The following is an 8,530-nucleotide window of genomic DNA, read 5'->3' on the forward strand; positions in this document are numbered from 1 at the left end:
CAACTGGTTTAATGGTTGACCTGACAATAGTAGAGTCTCCAAATAAGAAAGTTTCCCAGTAGCGACCCACCCTCATATACATATGAGTCCTCGTATGGATGAATGAAGTAATGGGGTCAAATTAGCAGAACTCTTCATTTCATGTGTACTTTTTTATTATTCGGCAGTGTCTTTTCATTCTAAAGCTGCCAATGTAAGACTAGTTTTATTTTCAAAAAGAGTCTCTCTTTTTCTCACTTGGAGAGGAAGACTACTTTTACTTTTGTTGGGCTCAACTTTGCCCTTCTTCCAGCGATGTATTTTAATTGGAGGACCTATCTTAGCAATTAGGGGAACTAGAGAGAAGTGACTGCAGTGTATAACTTAGCGATAAGTTATGTTGTATAACTTAGCTACTTTTTGCCAATGGTAAACTCTTGCAACTAGCCCATTCCTGATAATTCATTCATGGTTTGTGCCTAAGAATTGAATGAGTCAATTATTTGAAGTTAGTAGCATAAACATCCAGCAAAGTAGAAATCATCAGAAAATTTAAATTGCGACTAGGTGGTTAGGTGGATTGGCCAAATGCGGGCAATTGGGACGAGCTTAGGGGTTTAACAAAAAAAGGCGGCATGGACAAGTTGGGCCGAAGGGCCTGTTTCCATGCTGTAAAGCTCTATGACTAAGAGTTGATTGAAGTCGGCTGTGAAACCCAGCCAATAGCATCTTCAAGTTTTTTCTTAATGAAGCTTATAGGAGTGACTGTAGCCATGGTGGTATTGAAGATGCAAGGGATTTTTTAAAAGTCTGCAGACGTAAGTGGCAAAAACTTCTGACAGTATTATCCAGTGCCGCTGCAGTGAAAGGAGTTTGGCTGAGCGCCAAATTCTCCATTCCCACTAGTAGCACAATTCAGCTAGTGGCAAATTCTCCATTCCCACTAGCAGAATCCCGCCCAAGGGCCAGAATTTTACCACCTTGTCCACCACAGCAATCGGAGCAGGCGAAGGAAGGACAATGGGAAGGTTATTTACTTTGGGCAGGATTTTACGGTTTCAGGCGAGGCCATAAAATCCCATTCATGGTGTTCACTTAGGACTTTTTATGATTTGTTGCAATCATCTTCATTTAAACAATGGGAGGCTGACAGGGTGTACTGACCTGGCATGGTGGTTAGCACTGCTGCCTCACAACACCAGCGACCTAAGTTTGATTCCTGGCTTGGCTCACTGTGCAGAGTCTGCATATGCTCACTGTGTCTGTGTAGGTTTCCTCCGGGTGCTCCAGTTTCCTCCCACAGTCCGAAAGGCGTGCTGGTTAGGTACATTGGCCATGATAAATTCTCCCTCCATGTACCCGAGCATATGCCGGAGTGTGGCGACTAGGCAATTTTCACAGTGTTAATGTAAGCCTGCTTATGATGCTAATTTTTTTAAAAATAGCCTTTGCTCACCTGAACTATATTCTCAATGTTGCTCCTGGAGAATTACTTCTGACTTCGGAAAGCCATCTCAATACATTTTTTTTACCTGCCCGCTTTGACCAGAGACACAAGGAGTTCTGACTGTTTAGTTGATAAATAATGAGTCCATAATTAACATAGGATAAAGAGGATTAATTTGACACGGGATTATTGGGGATGTCGTTGGTGATGAAAGTGATGCAGGTGCTCAGTCACATTAGGTATGGCCTAAAGAAAGGTAAGGAATTAAAATTGGAAAAGAGGAACCAGAATCTTTTGCTTTAAAAAGCACAATTTACATTTAATCTTGTTCACCAATTGTATTTAATGAAATTGTAGAAACCAACTATGACCCTTAGGCCTGCTGAAACCTTGTTCCAAATTTACCAATTTTCATTTCCAATGGCAAGCAGAAACTTGAAGGACAATTCATTCGAGTCTAACAAAACAAGGAAACCTAGCGAGACGTTGCAAAGGCATAGATCTGATCAAATAATTTTCAGTATTCATTCACTCAGGAATTTCTAGAAATCCCACAAGATTTTTATCTCTTCATTACAAATTAAATCTACATTTAAATATAGTGATAGGGGATTCTTTTCTCCAGTGGGGAAAATTAGAAACCCTTGATTGTGCGTAACTGTCACTAACCGAACTAGATAAAAGGAAGGAAAGTGTAAATCTTTATCAAGTTGGTTTTATCTTAAAATTAGCAATTAAGTAGACTGGCTAACTGAAAAATTCACAATAAATGCAAAATACTGTGGACATGGGAGATCTGAAATATAAACAAAGTGTTAGAAGAACTCAGCAGGTCTGGCAGTATGGCACGGTGGCACAGGGTTAGCACTGCTGCCTCACGCCGCCAGGGAGCCGGGTTTGATTCCTGGCTTGGGTCACCATGCGGAGTCTGCACATTCTCCTTGTGCGTGTGTTTCCTCCGGGTGCTCCGGTTTCCTCCCACAGTCCAAAGGACGTGCTGGTTAGGTTCATTGGCCATGCTAAATTCTCCCTCCGTGTACTCCAACAGGCACTGGAGTGTGGCAACTAGGGAATTTTCAAAGTAACTTCATTGCAGTGTTAATATAAGCCTGCTTTAAACAAACTTTAATAGAAAAAAGCATCTGTGGAGAGAGAAACAGAGTTAACTTTTCAAATCCAATATTACTTATTCAGGACGGAGAGATAGAAATATGATGCACTTTACACTGAAAGATGGTTGTGGGGGTGGGAGGTGGTTGTCAGGTGGAAAAAAAGGCCAGGGGATAGGTTAGAGTGGTGTGGGGGGGGGGGGGGCGGTTAGGGGAGATTAAATACCAAATAAGTCATGGAACAGAAGGCAAAGAGAATGGTAATGGTAGTAGTAAAGGAACAGAGCATTGATCCAGGGTAGGTGTTACGAGCAGAATAATGGTCAGCTTTGAAAGCAAAAACATGAAAACAAGACACATGGCACTTGGTGGGAAGGTGGGGGGAGAATCAAAATGGAGGCCAGTGTTTATGGTCTGAAGTTGAACTTAAAATTGTGTCCGGAAGGCTGTAAAATGTCTAATCAGAAGGTACAGTGCTGTATCTCCAGCTTGCATAAGGTTTCACTGGAACATTGCAGCAGGCCAAGGACAGAAATGTGAGCACGAAAGCAAGATGGTGAAGAGAAATGGCAAGCAACCAGAAGTTTAGGCTAGTTGCTCTTGAACTGAGTGGCTTGCTGGACCATTTCAGAGGGCAGTTGAGAGGCAACCACATTGCTGCGGCTCTGGAGTCACATGTAGGCCAGACTAGGTAAGGATTTCCTTCCCTAAAGGACATTAGTGAACCAGATGGGCTTTTACAACAATTGACAATGGTTTCGTGGTCATCAGTAGATTCTTAATTCCAGATATTTTTTATTTAATTCAAATTCCACCATCTGCTGTGGTGGAGTCAAACTCAGGTCCCCAGAACATTAGCTGAATTTCTGGATTAATAGTCTGGTAATAATACCACTAGGCCACCGTCTCTTCGACTGAGTGAATGTGTTCTGCAAAACAATCACCCAGTCTGTTTGGTTTCCTCAATGTAGAGGAGACCACGTTATGGGCAGTGAATACAGTATACTAAATTGCTTCACTTGAAAAGCACATATCAGTTATATCAAGCACACTGGCATGTTTAACATGCATTCCCAATTAGAGAATTCACTTTCCACAAACACCTGAAATAAGTAGTTGAAATGGCTGCAACGTAGCATGGACTGAAAACGGCTGTAATTATACAAAGAGCTAAAAACAACTTGTAATTCTCCCTTTGAACAAAAGTGTATTGTATTATATGACCCTGTATATAATTGTACACAACACTCATATCTTAAGGCTCTTGGATTTTCTTTTAAGTCTTGTAGTCAGGGAGTTAGCCTACACCATTTAGCCTAGTATCAGCAAGATGCTAAAATCTATTGTCACCAGAAAGGGTAACAGGGCAGTTACACAGGAAATATAGTTCAGAAACAGGCTGATGCGCGATAAATCACACGGGAGGCTGGATGTACCCGGGAAATAAAGGCTTTTATTACCAACAATAACGGAGCTACTATATACAATATACAATCCCAGACTAAAGGGTCACCAGGCAGAGCAGTGACCTTTATACCTCTCCCGGAAGGCGGAGCCAACTGGAGTGTACCATAGGACTATATTACCAGGTAGAACAGCCCAACCCTAACCCCAACAGTAACATATCTACAGACTCATAGTGCTGGCCAAACCATGGCTCAGCACTCCTGGTGGTAACCAACAATGGTTCACCACACAGGCCATTTCCCCAACCAATCCAATGCCAATGTTAATGCTCCATTCAAGCTTCCTCTCATCTTTTGCTCAGCTAAAGCTACCTTTGGAACCATCTATTCCCTTCTACCTGAAATACTTGTCCACCTTCCCCTTAAATGAATTAAATATTCACTTCAAGTTTGTAGAAAGTTCCAAATTCTCACCACACTTTAGATGAAGAGGTTTCTTCTGAATTCCCTATTGGGAACTTGGTGGCCATCTTATATTGATGGCCTCTAGTTATTATCTTCACCACTAAAAGGAACATCCTCTCTACCAAAACCTTTCATAATTTTGAAGACCTCTAATAGATCATTCTTCGGCCAATCTGTCAATCCTTTCCTGATACATATACCCAAGCATTTCTGGTATTTGACAAAGGGTCATCTGGACTCTAAACGTCAGCTCTTTTCTCTCCTTACAGATGCTGCCAAATCTGCTGAGATTTTCCAGCATTTTCTCTTTCCATTTCTAATATCATCCTTGCAAATCTCTGTACCTCTCTAGTGCCTCTGTTTGGAGCTGCATGCAGCACTCCAGGTGCGGTCTAACCAAAGTTTGACACAGATTTATCATAACTTCCCTACTTCTCAATTCTATCCTTTTAGAAATAAAGCTTGGATTGCTTTGTTTATGGCCTTGCTGACTTGTGGCGCAACTTTTAGTGATTGATGTGTTTGTACTGTGAGATCCTTTTGTTCCTCTGCACCACCTAGCCTTGACGGCCTCAACCGGGATCTTGGGTTCATGTCACACTATCTGTAACCCCCACAGCTTGCCTGGACTTGCAGAATCTCACTGGCTGTCCTGTCTGGAGACAATACACATCTCTTTAACCTGTGCTTAATGCTCTCTCCACTCACATTGTTTGTACCTTTAAGACTTGATTATCTGTAAAGACTGCATTCCAATCATTATTCTGTAAATTGAGTTTGTGTCTCTGTATGCCCTGTTTGAGAGCAGATCTCCACCCCACCTGATGAAGGGGCAGCGCTCCAAAAGCTAGTGGCATTTGCTACCAAATAAACCTGTTGGACTTAACCGGGTTTTTTGAACTTCTTACTGTGTTAGATGATATGGCCTGGGTTAGAGTCGATGCAGACTCGATGGGCCGAATGGCCTGCATCTGCACCGTACAGATTCTATGATTCCATGATCTAATTGAAACATAAAATTCTTAACGGGCTTGGCAGGGTAAGTGTTGAGGAAGTTTCCTGACTGGGAAATCTAGAAGATGTGTTCATGATCTCAGAATAAGGGATTAGAGATTTAGGACTGAGGTGAGGAGAAATCCTTTCATTAAAAGTCTTGTGAACCTTTGGAACTCTCTATCCTGGAGGGATGTGGATGCTTAGTCTTTGAAAGCTTAAATCTCACACATTTTTTTAACCATTAACTTTAAAGTGGCAGCAAATCACACACAGCATAGCGGAAGCGATATCCGAGTGGTATTATCGCTAGACTATTAATCCAGAAACACAGCTAATGTTCTGGGGACCTGGGTTCAAATCCCACCACAGCATTTGATGGAATTTGAATTTTAAAAAAATATCTGGAATTAAGAATCTACTGTGACCATGAAACCATTGTCAATTGTCGGAAAAACCCATCTGGTCCACTAATGTCCTTCAGGGAAGGAAATCTGCTGTCCTTACCTGGTCTGGCCTATATGTGATTTCTCCAGAGCCACAACAATCTGGTTGACTCTCAGCTGCCCTCAGGCAACTAGGGATGGGCAATAAATGCTGGCCAAACAACTAATGGACAGAGATCTCTGATCCAAATCAGAGATGGAGGACATAGAACATAGAACAGTACAGCACAGAACAGGCCCTTCGGCCCACGATGTTGTGGACAATTGTGCTGGCTACTTTTAGGGGCCATAATTCAGCAACAGCCTTCCCAACTCTATTTTCCTCCAAAACCCGCGCTTGTATCGACCACAAATGGCTGGTGTTTGGGAGCAAAATGTAGGAGTTAAATTGCTGCAGAGTATTTTTTGGTATTTGAATTGTGAGTTCAACCTCTAACATCGCTTGGTTTCAATCATTAAACTTTCAGGATCTGTGTCATAGTTCAAATTGATGTTTTCATTTAATACAAAATTCAAACTTCATTGATTTATTTAGAAATAAAACACTTATATTATCACATCTCTCAGAAATGTCTCAAACCACTTCAGATGCAGTGAACTATTTTGAAGCACAACAGCTGTTGTTATGTAGCCAAATATGACATCCATTTTGCACAGTAATGACTGGATAAATTTTTTTGGTGATAGGAGTTGAGAGCAAAATTCTTCAGAACTGGAAAAGCTCTGCTCTTCTTCAAATAATTCATGTGATTATTGAAGCCCACTTGAACCATCCGAATAGGTTAATGAGACCTCAATTAAACAATTAATTGGAAGGACAACAGTTCTTCCATGGCTAAGCTACAAATCCACCTCCACTTTCAACTTCCCATATGACAGCATCTCTTCAAATCCACCTCTAGTCTAGTGTCTGTTGTCACTCATCTTCCTGCGCACCTTTGACTGAAAAATATTGGAGACAAACAATACATCAGCAGGGAAGATGGCCTGCTGCTCCTTCACCAGCTTGCTGCATGTAAGTCACATGGAGGGATGGGAGGGGCTGTTAGAAAAGTCAAAATCATAGAATCCTACAGTGCAGAAGGAGGCCATTCAGCCCATCGAGTCTGCACTGATCACAATCCCACCTGGGCCCTATCCCCGTAACCCCATACATTTACCCTAGCTAGTCCCCCTGACACTAAGGGGCAATTTAGCATGGCTTATCCACCTAACCCATACATCTTTGGACTGTGAGAGAAAACTGGTGCACCCGGAGGAAACCCATGCAGACACAGGGAGAATGTGCAAACACCACACAGACAGTGAACCAAGCCAAGAATCGAACCCAGATCCCTGGCACTGTGAGGCAGCAGTGCTAACCACTGTGCCACCGTGCCGCCATCTAAATTCCTTACTTTTTTATTCCTGCTGATTCATGCATCGCCAATGCCAGAGAGATGGCAGTAGACCTCGGGGCAGTGTTGAAGGGCCCACTGATTTTTTTCTCTGACATCTAGTCTCGGATGAGCTACTGTTTTCTCCACTTGGGCCCCAGCACAAGCCTTGTTTCCTCACAGCAGACTTCATCCTGCCCTCTGGCCACCGTCTCACACTGAACCAGACTTTTTACAACATTGTCTCCCTCTTCAATCTTGAGTTAAGCTTCTAATCTCTTTTTCCTCTACCTCACTAAGGTCGGCTACTTTCACCTTTTTTAAATTATTCATTCATGGGATATGGGCCTTGCTGGCAAGGTCAATATTTGTTACCCATCCCTTGAGAATAGGTAAGAGTCAACCACATTGCTATGGGTCTGGAGTCACATGTAGGCCAGACCAGATAATTTTGGCAGATTTCCTTCCCTAGGGAACATTGGTGAACCAAATATGTTCTTATGATAAGCAATGATAGTTTCATGGTTACCATTACTGAGACAAGCTTTCTTGAATTTAAATTCCACCAGCTGCCATGATGGGATTTGAACCCGTGTCCCCAGAGTTTTGGCCTGTGCCTTTGGGTTACTAGCCCTATGATATTACTACTGCACCAATGACTCCGTACCTCTATCACATCATCAGCTCTCCTTCCTGCCCTGAGACCTCCAAAACTGACCTGGTCCTGATTCCCAGCACTTAGACCCTGGGAGCTGCTGAGGTGGGGAGTCTCTGAGGTGGGACTTCTTCCTGACTGTGGGGCGGACATTCTGCCTCCAGCCAACTAACATTCTTTGGAGCTTGAAATGGCTTCGGGGAAACCATTATTGGCAGGGATACGTTCTCTGCCAACTCCTCGGGTAGTCACAGTAAGAAGTCTCACAACACCGGGTTAAGGTCCAACAGGTTTATTTGGTAGCATGAGCTTTTGGAGCGCTGCCCCTTCATCAGGTGAGCTGCCCCTTCATCACTCACCGATCAAGTCCCCCTTCAGGCCCCAACCCCTTCAGACCCTGCCCCTACAGGTCCCTTCCCCCTGGCAGTACCTACCTGAGACTGCCTTCTGCCACCCTGGCAGTGAGACCGTGGCAGTGATACCATGGCAGTGACACTGTGGCATGACACCATGGCATTGGCACCATAGCAGTCACACCCTATCACTCCCAGGGTAATACTGTGTCACACTGCCGGAGTGTCACTGCCAGGGTGGTATTGGCAGGATGGCGGGAGTAGAGCCAGGGCACTGTTCAGTCATGTACCTGATCACTCA

The sequence above is a fragment of the Mustelus asterias genome, chromosome 2 (genome assembly GCF_964213995.1).
Source record: "Mustelus asterias chromosome 2, sMusAst1.hap1.1, whole genome shotgun sequence".
NCBI classification, from domain to species: Eukaryota; Metazoa; Chordata; class Chondrichthyes; order Carcharhiniformes; family Triakidae; genus Mustelus; species Mustelus asterias.